The sequence below is a fragment of the Excalfactoria chinensis genome, chromosome 3, assembly GCF_039878825.1.
Source record: "Excalfactoria chinensis isolate bCotChi1 chromosome 3, bCotChi1.hap2, whole genome shotgun sequence".
Classification (NCBI taxonomy): domain Eukaryota; kingdom Metazoa; phylum Chordata; class Aves; order Galliformes; family Phasianidae; genus Excalfactoria; species Excalfactoria chinensis.
In genome coordinates, this window is record NC_092827.1 from 16,678,278 (window position 1) to 16,705,825 (window position 27,548).

At 40.9% G+C, this 27,548-nt stretch overlaps 1 protein-coding gene and 1 long non-coding RNA gene across 30 annotated transcripts in view; one reads left to right on the forward strand and one right to left on the reverse strand.

Moving 5' to 3' along the window:
- Nucleotides 1-2,286: 2,286 nt before the first annotated feature.
- LOC140250672 (uncharacterized) lies at nt 2,287-3,984 on the reverse strand. The gene is made up of 2 exons (XR_011903232.1): nt 3,351-3,984; nt 2,287-2,848 (listed from the first exon to the last, which is right to left on the reverse strand). It is a non-coding gene; the product is annotated as an uncharacterized lncRNA (long non-coding RNA).
- MYT1L (myelin transcription factor 1 like) overlaps nt 2,743-27,548 on the forward strand; it is a 290,751-nt gene continuing 265,945 nt past the window's right edge. For 16 of the 29 annotated variants that reach the window (XM_072333553.1, XM_072333560.1, XM_072333557.1 and 13 more), the window contains exon 1: nt 11,501-12,072. The gene's annotated coding sequence lies outside the window, so the exon portion shown is untranslated. Of the gene's footprint in view, nt 2,870-4,910; nt 5,196-7,143; nt 7,369-10,934; nt 11,069-11,434; nt 12,073-12,116; nt 12,419-27,548 lie in introns of those variants that run through there. The other 13 variants (XM_072333540.1, XM_072333550.1, XM_072333541.1 and 10 more) reach the window with 10 other exon arrangements.

Below are 27,548 nucleotides of genomic sequence, written 5' to 3' on the forward strand. Positions count from 1 at the left end.
GTTCTTTGCTGCATATCCAAGGTATCACTTCCAAGTTCACATGAAAGCTGCAGGTTGAATATTCTGAAGCTGTCATCTGTAAGATACTTTTTCTGCAAATAAAAGAGTGTTTGTACCATTCAGTATGGCAAAATGGTTTCCCGTTATATATGGCTCTAATGGAGAATGCTCAGGAAGAGTAACTATGTGGGTTAGCTTGTTTAGAAAGAGTCACCAGTATTTCATTGGGGGTTGCATATTTGATCCCTGTCATTTCTTCCTGTATTTCTAATAGCTGTTGACATTTTGGGCAATGCATGCTTGGAGGCAAGCAGCAAACCTTCAATTCAATATTTTAGGAGATTTCTTCACATACATATGCAATCAGATACATGTTCTTTTGTATGGTAGATCCTTGTGACCAGACAGTGGACTGTTACAGTGGGAAAACCTTATATCTTTGAGAAGTATTGTACCACCACTTTACATATACTGAAAAATACTTATGCCCCATTTGTGCATTGCTAGAATGGGTACAATGTGTGCAATATCTTGTGAATAACCTTATGACTGGGACATGATTTGCTTGAAATCAAATAATTTTTATTTCTCTGAGTCTTTTTGTCTGATTTCTCTAGTGAAGCCCACTTATTCTTACTAAGATGTACGTTCCACCATGTCCCTGTGCATTGCTGTGCTGGAGCAACGTCTGCAAGATGTTCCTTTGAGTTTCATCAGAGTGATCTTTACACTGCCTTAGTGAATATGGTATGATCAGTAGTAACCTGCTGTTCTAACAAAAGGCACAAATTTTGGAAAACATCACAGACTATCAGTGAAATGGCAAGACTTTTATGGAATGAGAAAGATTGTTTTTCAGGTACTATCATGTATGATGACATGGAGATTTAGCTACTGGAAAATAGCTAGTATGTGCTAAACACTTTGTTAGGACCATTTTTTTTGTGGCTAATCCTTACCAAGTACTTAGTTTACTATTAGCCTGTGGTGCCCAGCCTCCATCTCTACTGGAGATTTCACGGGAGTCAACTGTTCCAGTCAGAACAATTCTCAGCTACAGATGGAAAAAGAAGTTACCCAGTCCACATATACTCAGTAAGTGCTCATGCTCAGTGGTTATCATTATGCCCTGGGCTGGTGTTTCTAAGCACGCTAAATTCCAGTATTAGGAAAAGATGGGAAAGACTAGAGAATGTCAGGATTAGTTGCACTGTGAGTGCTTTCTTTCCCTGAGCATTTTCCATCATTTATTTTCTCTATTATTAATTAATACAGTGTCAACCAAGAAGTATCATTCTTCCTGTTTCATTATGAGGATATCTGCTTGTTTCTTAAGAATAATACAAACGAGACACATTTGAGTATATAGGTTCAGCATATAGAACCTATAGACTTCAAACTCCAATTTCATATTCCAGGACAATAGTTGCATTGTATGCTTTAACTTTTCCCTATCGTGCTCTGTTTACCAGTCTGGTAAGCAGTCTGCTGCTAGGCTGTGAAATATATCTAGTAGCTTATGAATACAGAGACATTTTAAATGGAGAGAAATTATGATCCTTGTGCAGCTTGAGATTTCTATCCAGTAGAAAAGGGGTTAATATTTAATAAGGATCGGGCAGAAAGAATATGAAAAAACCTTAGGCGGAATGTCTCCACACAGAGAAACAGAGAACAGTTAATTTGTGCTCCAAACTGCCAAGGACAGCAGAAAAAAGCAACCAGTATAAATAATTAAAGCAGAGATTAGATAAATATTTGGGGAGGGGTTACTGTGACGGAGTAATCACTGATGTTGAGGAGAGGTGAACTCCTGTGCTTCCTGGCCCCCTTTGTTTGATGGTGTCCTACAATCTATTACTTAGTAGCCTGACACGTGCCATCATTTGTAGGGTTTAAACCACATTTTTTAAAAGCTTGCATAAGAATGAACTGTAGAACACAGACTGGGATGTGACTCTGCCGTGCAATATGGCTTTATGATTCATTCATTTTCCCAGCCTTTATTTCTCCAGAGCTGGTCCTGGGTTGGCATCCTGAGCCCTGCAAAGACACACGGGGCTGAGTGGAGGGAATATAAATGCTTCACTGGAGCCAGACTCAGACTGGGGCAGTTGCTGTCAATATACTGAAGTTGAAATACATTGACAGGGTGGTGGGGGAGGTGTTCTGCAGTGCTGCAGATCCCAGGAATACCTTATCTTGGGAGCAGAGAATTAGATTATTTTTATACATTCACCAACATGGTGGTTTCTTGTTTCAGAGATAAACAGCTACAAGATCAGGTAAATGACACAGCCTGCTTTTTATTGTTTAAAAGGGGAACAACTCAAGCAAACATGTTTTAGTAACAATAGGTAGTTTTATGCTTGAATACAAAAATATTACTTAAAGACATTAGGAAATTAAGCTTGAAGCTAATCGTTACCAAATGAAATATTCTTCTATTGAAGGAAGGAGAAGCAAGCAGCAACTTACAATGCAGTAGTAAATTTTCAGTGCGTAATTTCTAACAAAGCCTTTAAAAATAAGCTTTCATTAACACGCTCTTCAGAGCTCAGAAATACTTGCGAACGCATCAAAGGGCACAAGAGCTCCATTAATCTATCAATTAAACCACTTTGATTTTTCATGTCTGTTTTCCTGTGTTCACATTCTTATCTTTTCTGATATGAATTTTTAACCCTATGAAAACATCCCATATGAATTGCAGGGTTCCGTGCCACAGCAGTCTACGTGGTAATCTCGGGGTGTCATCTTTTACTCTGCGGTGACTGCACATACCCTGGAGAGGTGTTCTCACTCATGCGCTGAAGCCAGACTGGATGGCGAGCTCAGCCAGGCTCTCCTGGAGACAGGAAAATACAAGGTACCATTTTTTTTTTAGCAGACTGTAAATGATTCCTATTCTTTGCTCCACAGAACATCCGATGTGGTGCCCAATCGGCTGAGAAAGCTGCACAGACGTCAGTGTCTCTGGGTGTGTGTGTGCGTGTGCGTGTGTCTGCACAGCCAACTGCAGCTGGAACCTCCATTAGAGCAGCCCTATTGATTTCTGGTTCACACTGCAGTAACGGGGCTAGAGTGCGAGGGGGAGGGAGGAGGAAGGGGGGGACGGTTGGGGGGAGTAACGCGAGGAGGGAAGGGAGGGGGCACTGGGGTAAAAAAAGACAGAGAAAAAATCCCAGGACAACTTGAAAACAGAAATTAATGGAAGGCACATCGGGCTGTGTGTGCATACGTACAGAACATACTCACCGATTACCAGAGATGTGGCACCGTGCTGTTTGCTTAAAAAGGAAAAGAAAAAAAAAGAAAGAAGGAAAGAAAGAAAGGAAAAACCAACCAACCTTAACAAAAACAGGCAGAGCAATCCCCACGAAACAACATTCTTCCAAGGTTTCAGATCCTGTGCATGCTTGGATCGATGTTTTCTCGCTGTTCTGCTTTGCACACCGAAGCTGTCTGCAAAATGTTAAGTGTTTCATCCAAGGACTACAGGAGATGCCCGCTTTAAGTTGCTCTTTCTCTGTGCACCCAGTTATCTGCTTGGGGTGTGTGTGTGTGTGTGTGTGTGTGTGGGGTGGTGGTCTTTAGAAATTCAGCTCAGAGTCTTGTCAAAAGCAGCACACACAAAGCTCCAGGAAGTTGCTCTGCATTTACTGGCAGTCATTTTCTTGTGATGCATAATGCACAAGGTGCCATTGCAAGCTGAGGTGTAAAAACAGGGGGAAAAAAAATGATGTTTATGGTAGTGACTGAGCTTTCCTCTTCCTCTGAGGTTTCTTTCCCAGCTAATATCTGGGAATAATTTATAGCTGCATGTTAATATGTCGTCTTTGTATTTCAGCACATCTGCGAAGAAAATCCTTGCAAGGAAAATGTCTTTTCACAATCACTGTATGTCATTCTGGCAAAATATCACTGCAAGCAGTGTACAATTAAGGGGGGAAAATCCCCCAGCACCATTGACTGTTTGGAGAGTGGGGGAAGGGGTGACGGTAATACCTTTAAAAAATGAAAGGCGGTAAGCCATTATTAGCAAAAGCTATATTGAGCATGCTTGCCAGACAGGCAGTGCAGCTCAAGCTCTAGTTCCGCCCAGACATGTGCCTTGCCATTTTCATTTTAATCAGTCTGCTCAGGATGGCTGCTGATTCATTTTGCGGGATGGCCCCCTGGGAGCCAAGGTGGAAGCCTGAGGCGAGCTGCTATTGCATCAATGCAGCACTTCACATCAGTCGCAGGGAGGGGAGACAAGGCTTCGGCAGCAGAATGAGTTCAAAATACCAGCCTCGCTATTAAAAAACAAACTAAAACACAGCCCGCACCCCTAGCCAAATAAAAACTCTGTGGGAATAATTAAAAACAAAATAGTTAAAACCCCAAAACCCAGTCCCCCTCCGCCCCACCCTCCCCAAATAATTAAATAAAATACAATTAGGAGAGAAAAATCTCTTCTGCCTTCCCGTTGTACCCTGGAATCGCTGGAGCCACCATTTCTTTTCACAGCTCCTCGTCTAAAAAGAAAAAGGATGCTCTCTATTTCTCTATTTACCTGATAACTAGCTGGGGGTGGGATACCTGATTTAGCTGGAGACTTTGATTTGTGGGATTGACAACCTTATTATGCAGTGAGCTTATTATTGATATTATTCTGCTCTCGGTTGCCATGACCACCTTGTGAGAGACATTCAATTTTCTCTCTTCCATCATCATTATCTATGAGGCCATCTGTTGTGGAAAATGAATTCAGCCTCATTTGCATGACTGATAAGCAAATTTTTTTTTATCTATTTAACAGAAGGTCATATGCCGGGGATTTGGAGCTGGTGAAAAAAAAAAAAAAAGTGGAGGAAAAAAAAAAAGGCATCTCGAGAGGATGAGTGGGAGTGCGTGCATTAGAGGATGTATGTGGAAGTAAAACAGATCCCTCAGGCCTGCTAGCCTATCCTACTGCATTTGTCATTCCTGCCAGGGCGACATTTTTTTCCCCCTAAGCTTCTGCACACTAAAGAGAGTGAGAGCTTTTTCCCTGCAGTCTTCTTGAAGCCCCCTGATTTTGTTTTATTTTTTTTACTCAGTGTTGGTGGGTGTATTTTAATATATATATCTATTTTTTGAATTCCCTGGAACATGGGGTATCTTTTCAGTGTTCAATGAAGAAAAAAAGCAGCATTTTCTGGGTCTCTGTGGTATGCTTCTTACTCCTCATCCTTTCAAAGTTGTAGTAAGACAGGGTGTTTCTTAACCGTGCTGAAATGTCTTTCTTATGTTTAACTTGTAAATGGTTAACGGTGCAGGTGTGGGATGTGTTCTGTGTAGGGTGGGGGTTGATTCTTGTAGCTAACTGGAAAGATTATTGTGATTTTTTGCAGTTGTTCTGTAGCTTGTACTTAAACATCCATTGTTTGTTCTTTTCAAGTTCTTCTGACAATAATGCTGTGCAGCTGAAATTATACTGGGCTGTAGAATAGCTTATACAAAATCCTGAAGTGTGTGTTTACTACATGAACGCATAATGTTGCATGCTTTAAGCATGTTGTTGTTTATATAAACTTGCTGCATGTTGGATGGTACTTGTTTGGTATGGAGAGTCAGAGACAAAAACTTCTCAGATTAGAAAGCTTAGGTCTTCTGACAGCCAAAGACAATTAAAGGAAAGATTATAAGATAATATGTTTTTACACTAAACCTACATTTGAAAACAGTGTATTTGTACTTTAAAAGGGAACACTCACAGGAGAGTAGCAATTATAAGTACACTATCTTAAATATTTTGTATCTGCAATAGTTTTTCCTTTTCTTCAAAGAGAAACAGGTCTGTAAATAAGGCATGGTTAATTCAGTTAACCCTCTAAGTCTATACTTCAATTTTAAAGTAGTTCAGATAAGTATGACTATAGTTCACACAAATTTTGTGTGAATTTAGTAATTTTATTAATTTAGTGCTAAAAACTAACCAAAGAGTATTAAGGAAAATGAATTATATTAGTAAAACAGAAATAGCTTGTTAGCCTCTAATACAGGAGATGTTACACAGGTTTGATTCTTTTATTTGTCATGATTAAACTTAATGGTACAGAAGCATGCCATTTCTTTCTGCATACTGAACAACATACCTTGCCTCATCTAGCCACAGAGGAAATTTTTAAAAAGCAGTCTTTATTTCTTTCCTACAGAAGTAAAGTGTGCATTACTGTGGAGTTTTTACATGATTAATGTTTTTGCAAGGTTGACAGTGCTCCTTTTACAGATAGAAAAGGGCATACTCAAGACCCTTCTTTCTTGCAAATTAATGCAATTGTGCTTTATTTACAGTCTACAGGGAATCTCTTTTTGTATCTTATACTTACAATAGAGGAATGGTTGTGGGTGCTAAATTAAAGGTGGAGTGAAGTTTCACTTTTATTGAGGTCAGATAGAGATCAGGTGTCTGCCTTGTCTACATTAAGTAACTTACTCTAAATTACTTGATTAAAAATCTTTTTTTTTTTTTAAATTTTATTTTAGAAAATGTTCTGCAACAGATCTAGCACTGACTTGTCATGGTCATCTATTGCTGATAGCTGTTTAAAGGACATTTTTTTTTTTTTTTTCCTTTATCTTATCCCTCTGATTTCAGAAACAGGATATTTCTTGTAGATTTTAGAAAAGAAATAAGATTTAATACTGCTTTTGGCATCGGCCATGTTTATCATGCCTACTGAAGTTTGCGGTTGAAGTTAGATTACAAAACTAATTTTACACCCAAAGTGCAGTACAGTGAAGTACTCTGGTGGTTGGGGTAGACTGTTTGAAATGGTGCTAGTTTCCTCAATGGACTTCAGCTCGAAGTAATAGGATACTGTGCATTAGCAGGCTGCATGCAAAGGTTGAGGTCTCTTTCTTATCCCCTCCACCCCCCCTTCACTTGAATTGTCAACATCTTCCAGAGGCTCGTGAATAAAAAATTGGTAAACTTCTGAAAAAGCCTAAGAGATAACACAGTCGGTTCTCTTCCCTTGCCCCCCAAAAGTTAATTACCAAGCTTGGTTGGATTCCTCCTTGCCACCCTGACATTTGACTGCTGCTAATTCACTGATTAATCTCATTAATGTGATTATAGTGGGATTTGTAGTTGGCTGCCATTGTTCTGCAGACAGTGCTATTCAGCCCGAGCACTTGCCACCTCATTCAGTTTGGCTGTGATTTTTCAAAGGCGGCGGGGCGAGCCATTGTGCGCGCCGTGCCCGCGCCTCGCCTTTCAGCACCGGGAGCTGTCCGCCGCTGATAGCAATTACCTCCAGCGCCGCCCGGCTTCCCACCGGCTCGCTGGCAACGTGGAGACGGCTGGCTTTCATCACCCTAATGATTCCGCTCGCTGAGGTAAAGGCAGGAGAGGCTTTTATGCCTTCTAATTAGGCGATGCGAAGATGGCTGTGGTAAAGCGTCAAATCTCTGCATTTCACTACTTCTGCCTTTCTTTTTAAAAGCTGTCTTTGCGCGCATTTTGTTTTCTCGGAGATCTGCAGGGCAGTGTAGCTTAGACAGAACTTCCTTGCAGCCATGCAATTTAACTCTTAGGACATGAGGGACGTTGTAGCTGTTGCCATACTTAGCCCGACTTCTTCACAGGGGGAACAAAAAAAGAGAGAGAGCTTTGTTGAGGTACATCATTTCGTTCATTTTATTTTCGTTTTATTTTTATTATTTTACGTTTTGGACAGATAAACAATGCATCTAGCTTGCCACCTCAAAACTGTTTACCCTCTGCAGCAGTAGTGTGCCTGAGGTCTCTCCTCCTTGTGCACTGCACATCCATTTTTTTTCCCTCCAGAGTTTGAAAATAGTAGGCATGTTATGGATTAGAACTTGATCTGGAGGATCTTTTAATGTTTCATTATGCATATGAATGACTTCTGCAGACTTCAGTTGCAGCAGTATTTAATATTCAAGTTGCTAGGTTAGACAGTTTTAAATCACAGTAGGAAGAACTTAAAAGTGAGGCACTTTACGCAACATTGGGGCACGATCTGCTCTGTCCTATTTGATATTTTGATTTTTATCATCTAGAAGTTACATTGTTATCATTTAATAACTGCCAACTGCACATGCGCAGTAACTTTCTTTTTATATATACATCTTCCTTTTCATTTGTATTCTTTATGAGCATGACCGTGTACTGGAAACTGCCAAGCCACACGTTTAACTCTATTGTGTAAAGGATTTGCCAGGACAGACAGTGAACTCTCTCAGATACTTGAATTAAGGATACTTTTTTATGACAAAGTGGCTTGATGAGGAAAGGGTGGGATCTATTAAAGAACATACTCTGTTTTAAAAGACCTAATACAGTAAATATCAGGGAATTCTCTGTAGCCATTGTATTTTATAGATAAATGATGTTTGCATTCAGAACTGACAGAGTGCACTGAAACTGAAAATGGCTGATTGCTGCTTTACTATACATTTGACTTTTATGTAGTTTTACAGTCACTGATACCATATTTGTAATAAGATTTCCTATTTCCTCTTTATTTGCTTTTCTCCCCTTTTCTTTCCCACACAAAATCAAAAGCCCGGTGAGTAAAGCATTGTCTCTTTAACTGCTTTTCAGAACTATACGTTTCAAGGCTGTATAAAACAGGACTGTATAGGAACAGGTTTTAACAGTGACAGCCACAATATGCAGGCCAATTAAGGCTGCTCGTTAGCGGGTATATTCTTGTAATACTCCTGTCAAGCTGAAATTGCACTCCCTTATTGACAGTAGTGGGTTCGTCTGATGCTTGAATTATGCTTTCCCTGTTTGTCTAATGTTCCAAGTCTCGTTAGAAACCGCTACCAGTGAGAAAGTAAAAGAAACTGAAGGTTTTCAAGCATTCTTTACATGAAATTTGCTAACCTGTCCAACTTAACCTTCAGGAAAAATACTGTGCTCTCATTAACACTGCTTAAACATGACCTGCATCTCCTTTTCCCCATGGATAATGCGCGTTGACGAGACACAGGCTGGGGGAGGGAGAATCCATCCCACAACATTAAACCCATACCTTAACGTCTTATGGAGGATAATTAGGCCAATGAATCACCAGTCTCCCAAATCTGTTTTTCGCGTTTATTTTATTATTATTTTGGTAAATGTTTCTAATTTATGCTTAGCCCCTTTATCCCTTACACAGAATTTATATATCTCCCCCCCTAGTTAAGGCAAGTATTGTTCTTGTATTCTGTGAGAAAAGCACTGGGGTGTTTCTTTGTGTCATCCTAAAGGTTGGAAATATGAGAGTTTGTTTGTTTGTTTTATTTTTTTTTTTCCAGCTAAATCACTGTCGAGCTAATTTAAAAGTTTGAAAACACCTGCAATGATATGTGTGCCCCATAGCCATCTTCACAGCCCTATAGGGCTAGGTAGCATCTAACAGAAAGAGGTTAGCTTGGGAGGGAGAAGGCAAGATTTGATTTCTGAAACGAGAATGCATTTATTCAAAGATTCCCTACTAAATCTTACACTGGAAAGAGATCAGGTTAGTCTAGAGGGGTATAGGTACCCCTCTACCCATATAAAAAGGACCTTGAATCACCAGGTGTGCGCCTGCTTCTAGGGCAGCGTTGATGCAAGTGAAAAAAACAAACCCAACCCCAGACTGCATGCAGTCAGGATGAAGCAAAGATGGAAGCTCGGCTCCGCACTGCTCTCCTGCCGCCCCCCCCCATCCGTGCCGCTCCGCGCCACGCCGCGCCGCCCTCTCCCCGCCCGCACCCCCGCACCTGCGGCCCGACCGCTCCCGGGGCTCCGCGCCTCGGCCCCGGGGGAGCCCCGCGAGTGCGGGGAGATGTAATCAGAGATGACAGAGAAAAATTAAAGGAGAGGAAAAAAAAAAAAAAAAAAAAGAGCGAGGTGGGGATGGGGGGCGGGGGAAGAGACACGTAAGTCCTTTTTTTTTTTTTTTTTTTCTTTCTATCTAAGGGAAACACTTCGTTTTCCACCAAAAACGTGTAAGTCGTGAGGGCTCAGCTATTGTTAGTCCCTGCCCCTGCAGGCTGGCTCTCCTCTGAATTCCCACGACAAACTTTCCCGAAAAAGCCCCCCTCTCTTCTGCCATCGCCATCATAGCGCGGCTGCGAAGGGCTGCTGGCCCCTTCCGACAGCGGTGTGATTCCTGCGAGGCGGGATGTAACCTCTGTAGTGACCGACATGTCTGGGCTCCGCACGGCAGGCGGGTCGGGAGGGATAGCCTCCGTGGCTGGAGGAGGGTTCCGTGTGACCGTGGGTCACTCCGCCCCGGCCGCGGCCGCCGGGCTGTGCCCGCGGTGCCCTTGCGGCGGCGGGGCGGGGGGAGCGGTGCGGCGAAGGGGGGGGCTGCAGCAGCACAATGGCACGAAGGAGGGCGGCGGGCGTGGGTGCGCGGGGAGGGCAGTGCGCTGCGTGCGCGTTGCCTGCGGTCTTTCCCATAAGGCGCGCAGTCTGCCCGCCTGCGGGAATGGGGGACTGAGGGTGGGATGCTCCGGGCATCGCCCGGTAGAGGCGGCACGGCGATGCCGGGGGCAGGCAGCGGGCACGGCAAGGCCAAGTCTGCGGGGCTTCTCGTCCCCCTCCCCCCGCCGCCGTGTCCGCACACACACCGCTGCCCCCGCGTAAAGATCACGGCCCCTCCCTCTGCCACCGAAATGACATTTCGGGGACGGGGTCGGAGGAAGCGGCGCCCGCTGGCACACCGCTCCCGGCGGAGGGCAGCGGCTGCCCGGGGGCGAGACCCACGGGGAGCTGCCCGGGGGCGGGCGCTGCGGCAGGCGGCGGGGGGCCGCTCCCCGCTATTGTCTGCGTGGCACGCAGCTCGCGGGTAGGAACGCGCTCCGCGGCTGAGCGGGGGCGGCGAACACCGCAAATCCGCGTCCAATTGCCAGGGGATAGCGGTGTCGAGAGGCACGGGCAAACCTTTTTGTGTGTGCGAGCCCTTGTTTATGTTGGGGCTGGCGATCACATCAGGTGCGCCAAGGCGCTAATGGTGGAAGGCTGAACGGTGTGTTCAGCCGGCGACGGTTCGTTTCTTTTGTTTCAAAAGGCAGCTCACGGTGCCAGCAGGTAAAATAAGCGAGGCTGTAGCGGCTCCCCCGGGTTACCTCCGCAGAGCCCGCAGAGACGCCCCAGAGGCAAGGCGATGCCTATTCCTGCTCATTATTTCCCTTCAAAGATACAGCCGGAGGTCGACCGGTTCGGGGGTGGGAGGGCCGCGCCGCGGCGGAGACACCATTTTACGCCGGTAGCAGCGGCGGGGCGGTATTTTTAGCGCATCCCCTTCCCCTGTGGCCGCGCCGCGTCCGCTGCCCGCAGCGCTTCGCGCCGCCGGGGAAACGACCCGGGAAGCCCCTCGAGGGCGCCCGGTGCGGCCCCGACCCGACCCTGTCCGCCCCCGTCGCGCCGCCGGGGGTTGGGCGTGCGCGGCCGCAACTTGAGCCGCGCGTCGGGAGCGGGTGCGGGGCTGCGCGTCGCCGCGCTGGTGGCAGGAGGGAGGAGGAGGCAGGGTAAGTGCGCGGGCCGGGGCCGGGCTGCCGCAGCGGTGGGGCTCCGAGGGCACCGCTAAGCAGCCTGAAGCCTCCGCGCTGCTCTTAAATGGAGGCTCCAGCTGATCCGTCAGGCACGGGGCTGCACGCATGCCCATCTTTTCAGCGTTCGGTGGTGGTGTCAACTTATTAATTTCTGTCTCCGACTTGAGCGAGCCCGTTGGTTTGCCGTCTGAAAGCGTTATTACTTTTGTCCATGTGGCAAAATAATTAGCATACAGATGAGAAGGGATCCTGCCTCTGAGCCTCAGTTGCGGGAGAAGATGTGCAGTGCAAAGTTGATTGGATGAATGGAGAACAAATGGTGGGCGTTCAAAAGCATTAGGAGAGTTTTGTTGTCGTGGAGCGGGTCTGTCAGTTTCCTGGGTGAACGTGGTAAGATGGAAGGCAGGGTGGCTGGCGCTGAGGCGGCTGCTTGATGGAGCGTGGCCTACTTGGAGGTGTGCGGTTGGATCGTGTGTGGCCGGTGCCTTTGGACTACTTTGGTTTGCGATTCTGCGGCGTTCCCTTTGCGGTTCCCTCAAGGTAAATATGGCCTTTTTTTTTTTTGTCGCTGTCGTTGCGTGCAGGCACTTTGCTGTTGTTGACAAAGTGATGGAAAGTTCAACTCTCGGGGCAGTTAACAAAGAATAGCCGGGCTTCGGACTTCTCCCGTGCTCGGAGCCGGGGGACGCGGAGCTGCTCAGGGCCCTCTCCTACTGAAGTCTGCGGGGAGTTTGACATTGCTTCCTTGCGAACAGGATGGAGCCCTCGGAGGCTGTTGTTTTAGGAACGACTGCTGCCTATTTTCCAGAACAATGTGGGTAGAGCTGTAAAATTAACAACTGCTGCTTCGGTGAAAGCCTCGGTGTGATTACTTGTGATTGGCACGGTATGTATTTTCTTGACTGGAAAGAAGAAAGGAAAATAATAAATATGTTTAATTAACACAAACTCACAGTGATTCTAAAACCTGAAGTTATTGATTGACAAATTCAAGTGAGTCTCCTCTCCGTCTATCTCCACCGTATGTGTGTCTTTTTTGCCTCAGCGAGGGGAGAAAAACAAAAGAAGAAAATAAACAAGCTATTTTTGAATTCCATGGTTTTTTTGTTGGTTTTTTTATATTATTTTTTTATTTTTTTTGCTAGATGATAACACTGAGTCAGACTGGAATCCCACTTCTCGAGCACAGCATCCATTGATGGGCATTTCTTATATAATTCGGGTGCTGTGCCTGCAATAAGGGATGCTAGAACATCTGGTAACGTTTGCTTTTTCTCTGTAGTCATTTGGGATTGTCTTTTTAGCCAATTTTAATGATTCTTAATCTCCTTAAAAATGGTGATTTATTTATTTTTTTTCCGTTTTAACTGACCTAATTTTGAAGCTGCAGTTAAGGTTGGGGTTAAGTAGAAATTATTACCCTTTAATGGTCTCTGTGTCGTTTTCTTTTTGATAATATTAGAACAGTTTGATGACAGATTGCTTTTCATTTGAGAAGTGTGAGGTGTTTTTTTTTTTGTGCTTTTAATGATATTGGTTTGGAGAACAGCGCTATGTAGTTCCAAACAGTATTTAGTTTCTACCACTCTCTATTTACCTCTCTCCCACTATTTTTCCCTTTAGTCGACGTTTCAGATTTGCACGATAGTTTAGTTCCAAAAATTACCAAGCAAAACTCGTTGTCGTGTCTCTCTGCAAACAAAAAAGAATCTTGCAATATGCTGTTAACCCTTTGCAGGCAGTGGGCAGGTACTTGAGCAGATGGCTCAAGGTTCTTTAAGTTTGGAAGGATAAGGTTAAACTTGGTTGCTGTGCTGTAGCCTGGTGAATGTGGATGTGTCTAGTTGTTTGCCAATATGGCATGTTTAAAAACAATCGAGATGGCAACATAACGCTTCCTAGCCTTTGAAATACAGAGGGATGTGAGGCTATGCACAATAAAACAGGATTTTTTGGTGGTGGTGGTGGAAAAAAGCACTGACTGCATTTGTAAAAAACTGTGTGGATTTCTCAAGTGAAACAAAGAGAACAGCGAATGATGGCAGTGAGTAAATGCAGAATTCAGCACATTTTAAACGAATCAGAGTAGGATTCAATTTCGTCTGTATATTTTGTAGCTTGAACTTTCTGGAGATGCAGTGTTGTTGTTTTCCCTCCTTGTTATTCCAACCAAGGAGGGCAATAGTTTAGTACAAAACGTTGGAAGTGGTTTCTTTGTTTTAGGTTCAAGTACCCATCTTTTCAAAAAGGGCAGTTTTTGTCATAGTAGTTGTTAGTTCACAGTAAGACTTTGTTGTTTTGCTCTGCAGTCTTGTGTCTCAGATGTTATAGAACTGGCTAACTGTATTTGGAGACAAAGACAATTAAGAAAGAAGAGGAGCTACTTCAGTGTATTCCGAGGTACATTATTTTATCACCTTTGTTAAGGACCATTTCTGAGGTTCTCCTTTATTGCTGTTTAATTTTTGTGTTGAGGAGATGAACAAGATATATGCCTCAGCATATTAGTATTTTGATTATACATACAAGCAAACGGGCATATGGGGATTTATTAACTAGGCATAGAAACTTTGCAAAAAGGGTACTGCTTTGAGAACTGTTCTGCAGCAGTCAGGCTTTATGTAGTCTCCAGAAGAATGCAAATATAATCCTCATCCCTCAGCATGTCCATGGGAAATCAGAAAAGGCATTTCTCTTTAAAATGAGTAGTACAAACACATTGGTGAAACCAAGTTCTCTGCGATAGAACCTATTTCTTGATCAAGACTGAGCACAGTAGTTGTTTTGTTGAGAGTGTCAGTGGTGCAAAACCACTTTGCTGTTAAACATGTATGCAATACTGAAGAACGTATTTATGGAAGTATTGATTTTTAATATCATTTAATATCATTTTCGTATCATGTTGATCAGCTTCCAGTAAAGATGTGAAGTTTTTGGTAGCACAGTGCAAGCAAACTTTGACTTTAGGTTACTTACTGACCTTTTCTTTCTCATTTAAGGAATCATGAGAAATTTTTGTTAAGATTACAAATAATGCTTTAAACAGAAGTGTAGCCAGACTTCTTTGGAATGAAAATGAGTGCAGACAAAATAGCATCATCACTACATATCTTAGATTAAGAAGTCACAAGGAGAGCAAGTCAAAGCTTTTGTAGACTATTGACAAAGATTATCTCCTTAGAATCCTTCACTGTATTTTTTTTTGCTTCTTCTTCTGTTAGAACCATACTGAGTATTTTAACCATGGGGAGGGGGGGGGGGGGGAAAGCAGCAAAATGTGATGAAACTGAAATGAAGGGGGAATGTGTTATGTTGGGAGGGGGAGTAGGATGTGGAGGCAGACACAATAGGATTTTTGATCCCTTAAAAGGGGATCAGGAAAACAGTAAATGTTATTATTAGATTGGATTTAAAATCTGATCTCAGATCAGATTTGCAGTGTGCATGCTAGTTCAGTATGTTTGCACTGAAGATGCAGATGCAGAGCTCAGTCACTAAGTAACAAAACTAGCCAACTTGGTTGTGGAAATAATCAAGGCTGCAGGGCACCCCATAGAGATCCATCAAATCAGGTCTGGCATAGAACTGTCTGGTAGGTTGAAAACATTAAGAAATCAATGCTGCGTCTGCCGGTAGACCCTTTGGTTTGCTGAAACTCCCACCTGCCTAATGCATCTAGGCAATTGGTTTCAGAAACCAGTTTCCTTCAGGATAAATTCTATATATCTCGAGGCTCCATCATAAGCAAATTGATTATAGCTCTGCACCAGGCAAACTCATAAACATCTGTAAAAGCACAGATTTTCAGCATAACAAGCACTGAGTCTCCTATTTTTTGAAGTATTGAAAGTATACATTCTTCAGACCTTATGTCAGCAGAGGAAATTGATTAAAGAGGACGTGGCATAGTATGAATGTTTTGTTCACATGACATAACTTCAGCTGTTTCAGTCTGAATCTGGCAAGTGTTCTCCATCACTACCTGCAGCGTTGAAGAGAATCAGTATAAAGTAGCAGGTTTTTTTTGGAAAATATTTTTGTGATAGGCTTTAAGAAAGCTGCTGTTTTGTTCCTAGTTTGCATGATCCTGACCCTAAATGAAAGGCAGCAGTGAGTTTTGGATTATCTTTCTATGGAGTGGTAGGCCAAACGTATATCTCACGCAGCTCTAGTACAAAAGAGAACATCTCCTCATTGTCTCATATGTTTGAGATTAATAAGTTTGTTTACAGACAGGATGCAAAAGAGAATATAGTAGCCATTCAACAGAACCTGGTCAATGAGTAGCCTATTTTTCTAGCGATGTTTCACCTGCATTCATATAAATGGTGATACTTGAAAGAGGTAATATCACATGTATATATCTTTCCTATAATTAGCTTGTTCTATTTTTTTTTTTCCAAGGGAAATTCCCTTTTCTTCTTCTGTCTCCAGCCAGTACTAGAGGATATTACCAAGGGAATAAAATTTTATGCCTAATTTTAGTGTTCCTCTGCCTAATGTGGTGTGAATAAGTACCATGTTACAGCATTTAAGCCAGTCCATCTTTGTCACTTCCTGAGCAATTCCTCTTCAAATGAAAGAGCCAAAATTCAGGAAGAGGGAGTATCCAAGATTTGTTATGTGGATGAACCGCAGAGAGGGATTCTTCTCACTGTTGGCATGGTTGCATAGATGCTCTGGCATTCCTTTCAGAGCTGCAGCAGGGATGTTCTCTGCCTAAGGATCAGGGAATACCCTTAGAAAGGGTTCCCCAGGCCTCACAATTCACTGTTAAATTGGATGTGTTAATTTTCTGATTTTTTGAGTAACTTATGTCTGTCCCTCTTTTACATAAACATTGCTGATTTGTTTTAGTAATGTATTTTCAGAGGATTTCCTCTCTTGTCTGAAGGGGAAGAGATTAAAAAAGAAACTGTTTATAAAACCTTTGCATACCTTGTGATTGTCATATCCCATGTGTAAATATCTAGGATTGTTTTCCAGACATATGCATATTTAGTGAGAAATAAAGCTGTTATGTCATAGAAAATGATAAGGTTGAGTACAGGGCTTTTTTCTTTATTTTTTTTCCCTTGTGCATCTTTTCTACTGTTCTTGGCATGTTTAAGGCAAGTTGCTATGAATCCAGAATTGTGTTTTTGCAGTGACTTAGTTATGCAGCATAGTTGGACTGATTTAGTTGACGCTACAAAGTAATGCTCATGTTTTGTCAGCACATAAACACACAGAGACCGTTCTGGGTCTTGTTAGTAAACATCCAGAGTTGATGCAGTTTAAGGACTTCACAGACAGATAAATATCTATTCCAACACTGGTAAGATGGACTGCACAGGTTGTATATTTACTACTTGCTTGCTAAGACAAACTTAGTATGTTCATCAAGAAATTCATAATACTCTGACCCATTGGATGTTGACCATTCTGCACCCAGACTCAGACTCTGTTTTCCAGTGTTGAAAAATCACATCTCTCAGCCTTTTAAGTTATTCAACGTGTTTGGATCTGCCAGAGCTTAAGGCATTATTTTATGGGGAGTTAATGGATCTCTGTATTCTGTTAAAGTAGCATGCTTCTTTCCTCAAGGATAGTAGGTGCAGGTCAGGCTATAGCATTCTCATAGGAATTAAGCTGATATTGGGGCATCAAAAGCAAAAGATGCAGGGTCTGTGATGAGAGAAATGAGTAACAAGTCATAAAGAAAAAAGAATAAAAAGTTCAATTAAAAGGCCAGTGAAGAAACTGAGGTCCTATTGACCAGTAAAAGGAATTTGATAGTAAGGAAGGTGAGAACTCCGTGATCCTTTAGGCATATGACCTCAAAACAAAGAAGAGGACTTCAGAGATAGTTATGGACAGCAAACTTGTTGAAGAGGGGTTCTTAGAGGAGTCAGGAAGGGTATTTAAAGTCAGGAGTACTTTATCAATTCAAAGACCACCTGGAAAAACAGGGAAAGCTCAGGTGGGTTTAATCACGTGTGCTATTTCAGCTAGTTCTTTCACAATTCTAGGAGCTTACTGCTTCTCAGTTCCTTCATCCTTGTCTCAGACTGGTGTTATTATGGGGATAGGGAACAAAGAATGTGCCTTTCAAATAGTTTGTTTCAACATTTCCATCTGAACTGTCAGTCATATGTAAAATATAGATAGGATGAATGGACCCCACCCTGTATTCACGAATGTGTGTGCTAAGTATACATATATATACATATACATATACATGTGTGTGTGGGGGCATGTAGAATTTCTAAATTCTAAAGATTGTGCCGGGGAAAAAAACAGTGACATTGAAAAAGATATCTAGTATTCCACTAAAACAGATGGGAAAGATAAAGACTGTAAGCTATCTTGTCACCAAAGCTGTGTTTTCTGTGAATAAAACGCAGGCATGTAATGTGAACCTCTTTCCATACATGCAGTTCTTCATTTTTCTTAGAGGAAACAAAAAAACTTGGTTGGTTGGTTGGAGAACTCACTACTCATTGAATTAAACAATAGCAGCCGTACATTTTCAGTGGTGTTTCAGGTTAATCTTTCCATGAATGTTCCCTTTTACCTTTAGGATACTGTCACCATTTTTCAGCATGCATTCTTTAAACTTTGTGAGGTTTGTGGGAGGGCCTGTATTGCTTCTCTTTTAACAGCAAGTTATACTGCTTCACCATCTCTAGCTCTGGAGCAGTCCTTGTTGCAGAAAGGCTGGAAACATGTCTGGGTAAACTCCAGCTGCTCTGAAGAACCTTCTCAGGGGCTCAGCACTTCACTAACAGGCCGTTTCCTCTTCAGTCATATTTATTACCATGGTTTTACAGCTGTTATGTGAGTCCATATACTGCATGCCACTTCTTCAAGGTGATAGAACAGCCATCATTGGTGGACTCTCTGAACTATTTGCAAGTCTGACTCATTTCATATTTCAAGATAAATATATATGGGGAGATAACGTCTTTTATCTATAATCTATCTATAATCTATCCAACTTAATATGTCTTTTTTTTATTTTTTTTTTTATTTTTTTTTATTTTTTTTTTTAATTTGTATTAATTAAGGAATTAAAGAAGAGGTTAGATCTTTTCCATAGATCTCTTTGTCCCTGGTGACAGAGTAGGTGGGAGAAAAGGCACACTTGAATAGTACACCTTGAAGTTTGAGTGTCCTGATTCAGCAAATACAGGCACTGCAAAGCAGTGTGGACCAAAACACTTGGTCATTTCAGTGCAGTGTCATTTTGCTTTATAGACAGATCTGCAGACCAAGGTCTCATTCTATATACCTTCTTTCTTTACCTCTTTCCTGCCAAAGAGCCAACGCAGATTGCCATAGTGTAATTTCCAGTCAACTCCAGCAGAAAGTAAGGGTGTGTGACAGGAGTGCTCACGTGTTAGTGACTCATGAACTTATTTATCATTTTGTGTATTTGTTATGATTAATGAAGTTTTATTTTGTGAAGACTGTGATTATTTGATCTGTTAAACAAATCCAACTCCCTCTACCTATTCATAGAATGGCCTGGGTTGAAAAGGACCAGAATGATCATCTAGTTTCAACCCTCCTGCTATATGCAGTGTCACCAAATTCTTGTCACCAAGTACAGTAAAATATGATTAACTTGAAATTAAAATTTTTAGCAGGTGTAGGTATAGCTTACTCTAAGAGCAGAACAAACAGATCTAAAGCAGCATTGCCAGTACTAGATATGAGTATTTTCTTGTAAGCTTCTAGAAATTATATTCACATTGGCTCCTATAGTTGCTCTTTTGTGTCTAGAATCACCAGTCTTTCTACTCTCACTGAAAGCATCTTCGTTTTTGTTTTGGAGGCATTTCTTAATCTGCCAAATATACATCAGAAGCCATTGGGCAATTCCTGTATCTTTAATTCCAGGTGGCACTTCAGGAGCTAGGAAAGAAAAGATATTCTGGATTTTTGAAAATTGTAGTTAATAAAGGAAAAAGCAAATTAATTGTAAATAATATGGTCTAAAAAATGGTTTTTTTGCATTACTACACTGCTAAAGCATTAAAGAAAAAATATGAGAGCTTTACATAGGTTTCATAATTGTACTGCAGTCAGTGAGCCATCCTTACTTAACCAACTCAACAGTGTCATTTGTGTTTATACAGATGGAAGTTAGGAGAAAGAGAAAAGAGGTATTTTGCCTCTTTTTGCATAGTTTGCACCATGATTGTTTCAAGGGCTAAAAATCATACTGTGTTTACCTGCCTGGTGTATACCTTTATTTCATTCCTGCATCTATTCTTTGCCTCTATCCTCTGCTTTTCTTCATTTTTCTTCCTTTCTTGAATAATCTGCTGATTAAGTTTAAGCACTGTATGTGTGGAGAAAATAGATGCAAACCTATGAAACAGAGCTCAGTTGGCTCGTGTATATTTCTAATGCTGTTACATACTCAGTATGGAAAACTGGAAGCATGAAAATTGGGAAATTAAGAATTTAGGGAAGTTGAGTCTAAATTCTTAACACTGCTTGGGCAAAGCACTGGGATCCCACAGTGCATTGCCAGTTGTTTTGCCAAAAATGTCTGCAAACTGCATTGACTACCCAGAATTCCAATATAGTTTTGTATATTGGAGTCATTTCTGGAGAACATGGTACTTGTAAAAGCCTTCAGACTAGCACAAGTCATAAACAAACTGCGTTCCCAAGAGCTGTTGTGTGGAACAGCTGTTCATTGGAAAGGTTTCTGCTATAGATGGGACTTTAAAATAAGGCCTATTTCTCCTGTAACTATTTTTCTTGCTTATTTTTAGTATTTTGACTTAAGGATGCAAAGAAGTCATGAGATTTGTGTTGTCCCTTGTTTTCAACAGCTGAGGGATGAAGACAGAGAATGTTGAGGACTGAAAACTGAGAAGGCAGAATCAGTGTCTATCATGACAAATACATAGTTGATAGATATTATGGTTTTTCTACTTGGAGAGTTACAGATTTCAGATCATAGCTTAATGTTTTTTAAAGAAGCAGCTTTGACCTGACTGCTAACCCTAAAATGACTAAAAGTGTCTCAGATAGTGTTCGCACGTACTCTTAGCTGTTATTTTTCTGCTGAAACATCAAAATGTTAGAGCCATGGTAACAGCAAAAAGAATTTGCCAGACAGCTTTATTAGAACAAGGAGACAGTACATTTGCATGGATACGTTTACAGAGCCGTTGGCCTAATCCTGTTCCTACTGAAGTCATTCAACATTTCTTCAGTGCATTTTGTATTAGTTTCTAGGTCTGCCAGTTGTTAACCTACACACTTTCCCAATGTGGCTTTCAAAGCAATTACATTTAAAATATTAATATTATATTATTATATTAATCTTTGCTTAATCAGTTGAATTCTTGATTGCTTTATCATTTTGCCCCGAAGTCTGAATAAGTAAATTTGAGTTTGGCATGCCATTTCTGTAGGTAGTTTTTTGAATAACCATAACCTTAGTTGTGGTAAGACTGAAAATAGTCTTTCCCCAAGAGGCATCATGCCCATGACATAAGTCAAGAAGTACTTTACTGTCCTCTCCAGAGGCAGGTTTGCTGCACCTGTTTACAGGTATCTTGAAACACCGATGATCAAAACAGGATCAAAGTGAAAGGGATAGGATATGTTTATTAAGCAGCCTTCCTCTTTACAGTGCTCCGTGTCCCTGTTAGATTTTACTGGTGGTAAGATAGTTCTGGAATATTATGTTTTTAAATATACTCAGTGGTTGCTGCTTTTACTTCAGCTACCTTCAAGTTTGTTTGCTGCCTTGAACTCTGCACAGTGATTTACTGATGTAATTAAAAAAAAATCTGCATGGAAATGGAGAGCATACAACTGCTTTAAGTACGTAAACCCTTCCATGCATCATATGAGACAATACACAAGTCTGAATACATGGCTGCAAATCCTGAGAACATCCTACATTATTTATTAATAATTGCAGCTGTCTGCTAGGTACATTGGGAGGAATTTTATGCTTTAGGAAATGATATGGCTGCTTGCAGACAGATTGTAGCAGAATAAGGTCCTGATTCCTGTATGATGTACTCACCTGGGTGCTTCTGTTGAACTTCATGGGAATATTCATCTGCTGTTCTGAAGTTAAATATTTACCAAATTAGAGTCTAAGCATGCAAGTCAGAGATCAGTTTTGCTACTTAGTGGAGCTTCAAGACAAAAGAAACTGCACATTCATCAGAATGGAAGAACTTTAGAAGTTCCTGTTACAAAAATACCTGTAAGTGGGACAACAGTAGAAAACAAACAAACAAACAAAAACAACAAAACAACAATATTCATTTTTCCAAGATTGATCACTTTGATTTTTTATTAGAAATGGCATCTGGAATACTTCCTTAAATTTATCTTACAAAATCAGCTGCAATGAAGCCCCAAATACGTTTGATTAAATCATGTGGTCCAATTGAACTTACACTACTTTGATACTATTCGATTTGCCAACCATCTCATTTTAAATTAACAAGCATAAATAAGTTAACCTTGTATGTCAAAACCTTTCTCAAGCTGCAGTTGCAGTGATTTATGTGGTACTATGTCCTTCAAGTTTGCTTAGTTCTAAGAGGACTCAGATCCACATATCTCTGAAGTCTGCTAAAGTGGCTCATTTTTTCCAAGTGCTCAGCAGGCACTGCTGAAAGCCTCATGTCCGTAGGTAGGACACATCAGAGAATGGGAATTCACTCAGTGTTGTGCTTCTGAATTGGGCTTACATAGTCAAAAGATTATTTTTGAAGTAGTTCTAATCACTTGACATTTACTTACAGTCAGAATTTCCTGGCTTGTCACTGTTTGCCAGAGATGTAGAGAACAGAATTGGATGCACTGCATTACTTGAATAACATTGTGCAAGTTCTTTAGTCTTGTGAAATGCTTTTGCATGTGAACTAGCTATATGCTGCTTTGCAGTGAGCTATTATCCTAATGCTTTTGCTGTTTTTGCACTTTTCTACATCTTCATAACAATCATTACATCTTTTCTAATACGAAAGTCACTTTGCAAATAGTTGATGTGGCATGAGAGCAGATCTGCAGATGTGACCACTAGCATTTCTAGCTCATGGAACTCTTGTTAGAGGCGTTATTATTTTTTAACAGTTAATCTGGGCCAGCAAGGGAAAGAAAGTTAGGAGGGCAGATAAGAACAGGTCTCTCTTGATTAGATATTATGGTTTTTTCTTTTTTTTTTTTTTTTTTTTTTCTTTTTTTTTTTTTTAGTTTTGACTGTGATAGACTCTGCAGCTTGAAGGAATTTCAGTTTCATGGTACCAGCTGGGAAGTAATCTGTGGAAGAGTAACAGGTGCAAAAGTGTTAGATCAGTCTTTGCACTAGCCTTTGCCTGGTGAACTGATTGGTGGAGTGTGATTACATTCCTATTCTACTCAGCATGCTTTTTATCCTTTCTGTTGTCTGCTTATTTATTAATAAGCCAGTAAGAGTATGTCTCCATCAAACTGGTCGAGTGTTGTTTAAAGGGGTGCAAATACACCTGCTCTCTATACATAGCCCTATAAATCAGTACTTCTGCTCTACTAACTTTGTGCTGTAATAGCTGTAGGAGTTAAAGGTGGTTGAGAAGGTCTTTATTTCTTCCCTTTCTCTACTCTGAACTATCATTTGGAAAAGGAAATTATATTTTAAAGCATAGAATCACACTTGTATTATAAGTTAGAAAAGATACAGCCAGAAGCAATTCAGCATCCATGGGAAGAGACCGCAACTGGCCAAATAAGACCTTCCCGATTTTAAACTCTTTCTTGGAATCACAGAAATTATAGTAAAAGTTTGAAAAAAATGAGGAGTGCCATGAAATAAGGAGCTGTGCACTTCAATAAATACAGACTGAAAACAAAACTGTGGTTGAGTGCACCCTCAGCAAGTTTTCTGATGACACCAAGCTATGAGGTGAGAATGACACACCAGAGGGGTGAGATGCCATTCAGAGGGACCTAGATATGCTGAGCAGTGGGCCCAGGTGTACCTCATGAGATTCAGAAAGTAATAATAGTGGAAATATAGTGTGCCCAGTGATGTTTCTCATTTTGAATATAGCTGGTTACTACTGTAGGAAGAACTTGGCTAACTTGTTGATCACTCCAGTCCTGGCAGAGTGTCAGGTATAAAGACAATCTATAGTTATCAATTTTAATTCTCAGTGAACAAAAGCAGTATTTTATATTTTTACATTCAGAACTCTAAAATTTGGGAGGTCTTTTGAAAGAGACAGTGCTTCTTTCACTTAAAAACCAACAAACAAAAAAAACCAAAAAGGCAACCCAAAAAACTTTTCAGTGTCATCCTTCAGGTGAGTTTCTAACTTAAAAATACTCTCAGGTTTGGCAAGATTTAGCAGTTCATAGACTCTTCAGTCACCTTTATGGTTTTAGTATTTTTTTTTTGTTCACATGGCACCACACAGACAGTGACATCTGTTTTTCACTCAGTCAAAATGAGATTGTTCTCAGCAATGTCAAGATAATAAAGAGTCATAGGGGAGAGCGTCACTTGAAGCTGTATTTTAAGACTGTGATTGACAAAGCAGATGTGATTTTCCTACTGGGACCTTCCTTCTGTTTCCTTTTAGCACTAGGTGTTGAGTTTCAGGACTCTGGCTACTAGTATTAGTAACATATGCATATTAGATACTCTGAAGAGCCAAGACTGTTATTCTGCTGTGAGTCCAGTTGAACTGTAGGTGAAGAATGTAGTACTGACCTAGCTCACTGTCTTGTGGGAAATACAACTGAAGCCTTGTCCCTTGCTGTGGGTTTCAGAATGAAATGATATGTTTTAAAAGAGTAAACAGTGTAGTTGCTCTGTGCTTGCTTGTTATTGGAAAGCTAAAACTAGTGACTGTGTAGTCTTATAATTCTATATTGATATATCGTTGAATTCCTCATGTTTTACATCACTGTGTGCGAGATAAGAATCAGGCCCACTTTGATAGGATAACACTAATAAAGTTGTAGGTAAGGCACAATTCCTGTTTGCTTCAAATACTGGTATGTAAACAGTCCTGTGCAGGGGGTGGCTGAAGATAAGCTGCTCCAGACCAGGAACATGTGTTGATGTACAGTGTAGCCTGTACTGGAGACTCGGGGTTCAGTCATCATTACAGACAAATTCAGTAATGTTTGTGTGTGTGGGAATCTGTGGCAAGCTGAAAATTTGGCAGTATTGTTAGCTAATTGTAAAGATTCCTGAATAAATGATTTAAACAAAACAAGAAAAAAACCTCTTGAAATGGAAGTGTATGCATATGTCAGTCTGCATAGTTAAAAGTTGCAGTTATTTGTTCTTGGAATAAGTGAGCCAGTTTTCTTCCTGTACTCTAGAGAAAAATTATGTGGTTACTCAGTTTTATAGATGAGTGGTAGGGGGAAAAAAAGGTTTTATCTCAAAATCAGAAAAAGTAATACTTCTAGTTATGATTTAATGTGATCTGGTATATTTGGTCTTGTTTTGGGACAAAGGGATAGGCAAGATGACCTTTAGAGGTCTTCTGAATTTCTTGCAGTGTCATAGCATGAAATGAAAAACAGAGAAATATGGAGAAGCAGTACCAGGAAGTGAAACTCGAGGATTTGACTTGCAACAAAGTTGATCCTATCTTTGCACAAATGCAGAGCAGATTGAGACTATCCAGTGACTGCAGATACCAGTGATGATCTAGTAACAGCAGTGTGGAACTTGGTGCTGACTAATTTATCAAGTTGCAACAAGTCTATGCTCTGATTAAATTGACCTTTGGATTGGGGCAGTCCCTTAGGAAAACTAAACCTTGAGAAATAAGGAAGTTTTATAAGGGAAAATACTGCTACAAGGCCACAAGCAAAATTATAGTAATAAAACACAGACAAATTTGTACATATTTAGCAGAATCAGTTGCATTGTGGTAGCTGTGATTGTCTAGGATGATCATAATGAAATTTCAGAAAGGGAGGTGACTGTCCTTTAGTATTCATTGTGTTCTGAAAATAGGCAACTCTATGAAAACTGAAGTCCTTATTTGAGTCAGGATAGGAAGGTTCCCTTTTAGAAGTTAATAGAAGCAGCTGTTGTCTAAAAGCATACACATTTTAAGCGTGGTATGATGATCCTACTGAGTCAATCTCCACATGAACACCAGAGCTACCTAAAGTCATACTGGTTATTTAATATTTTCATTGTTAGTACCCAAGGTATCAGCCAGGTTAGGATTTTGGGGGCAATTCCTTAAATATACTAAGTAAATGTCCTCTTTCCCAGTTTATACTCAAGAGTCGTGGGATGAAAATGGAGGTATTGTGAGAACTGAACTTTCAGTGGTCTGATTATCTCAATTCCAGCAAAAGATGACAGTTTTCTTAGATCCAGTGTTTGCAATGTGAATTTAGAGAACCAAATGCAATATATGTCTCTGCACCTATACCTGTTTGAAATTATGCTATTGCTTGTGGAATGCTAGCTGGTTTTGAGTACTGGTTAGGTCGTAGTTACACATGTTCAGAGACTGGCAAACTCTACACTTGGTATTCAGTATTTAAAGACTTACCCTTTATTCTTTAGACTAACATTGAGGGCAAATAGTTTGAGCTAGCGAAGAGACATGGAGCACAAGATGTTAAGTTGGCAGTGGTGAATATGTAAAAGAAAGGATTTCTGCAACAGGTTGGAAGAGCTTTCAGACAGCTGAAGGAATTATTAGATGAGATAGGAGATCCTGTGGTTGAACTCTAGTAGCAAATGAACTTTTCTATGCTGTTAATTTAGAACAGTATTCTACAGTAGTTAGTAGACTAAGAGTAGTGCAGAGAACTTTCCTGGTTAGAGCTGTTGTGCTCACTGCAAGCAATTCTGTGCCAAAATTGTGCTGAAACTCAGTTCCTTCAAATGCTCAATCTGCTGTCATGCTGTATGTGTAAATACTGCAGAACTCTTATCCTCACTTGTGCCATTTAATGCATTTTGACTGGTTTCAAGAGGCTGATAGTCATTTGCAGACTGCAGTTGTTGCTGGGTAACAGTGCAATAAAAGGAAATCCTTGCATTTTTATTTTTTTTTATCTGAGAGAACTGGTATTTGCATACTCGTATTAAGTTATTTCAGATAATTGCATTTGGAATAGTTAAATCCTTGTACCTTGTTGGCTGTTACATACCTTTTCTAATGACTGATTCCTTGATTCAGACACCTTAAGCTGTACCTTCCAGAAAGCTCATCAGTGCTTCTTGTGTTCTTCAGCTGTTTCTGGCTTTTGCATGTGATTGGCATGACCTGAGCTCGTAAAATCATGATTAAATCTGAACGTCACAGATAGTTTTGATACTGACTTCAGTTCTATCAGTATTTCAGCTGGAGTCCAGCATGTCCAGCATCTTTTAAAGATTAGACAGACCAATTTATGATGATTACTCTGAAAAGAAAATGCACAGTGGGTCATGTGATCGGTAGTAGGTGGATGGTTAGACTAGATGATCTTAGTTTTGATACTTTTTGTCTGATGCAGCGGTCATTCATTATTGGGAAGAACTCCAAGATCAGGCTTCTTACACAGATACATTAGGAATATGGTATTTATCCGTGTATTTACTTTTTTCCTCGGAACTGCCATTTGCAGATATCAGATGTGTTTCTGTAATGTAGTTATGCTTGAATGCAAATGGAAAATAGTTGAATAAAAAATACAACCATAAAAAAAGTCCTTTTTCTGCCCTGTATAATGCAGTTGCTGTTACTAAGATGACCTAAGGATAACAAAGGGCACAATCTGGCCTGTAGAGCTTTGTGTGATTGCCTTCCCATCAGCACTTTCTGCTGTGTGGGAGACAGACTGATCAGCAGAATCATGGTTTCTGCTTCTGAACAGAATGTTGTCCTTGAACCTCCTGTGGTTGGGGAAGATTCCAGGACAGCAGTCAGGTCATACCACAGCTGAGATTGGATAATCACTCTGCTGCAGCCCACGCAAGGAGAGTTTTGGCATCTGCTTCTGATGACGCCCTTCACCTTTTCCCCTGCTCTGAG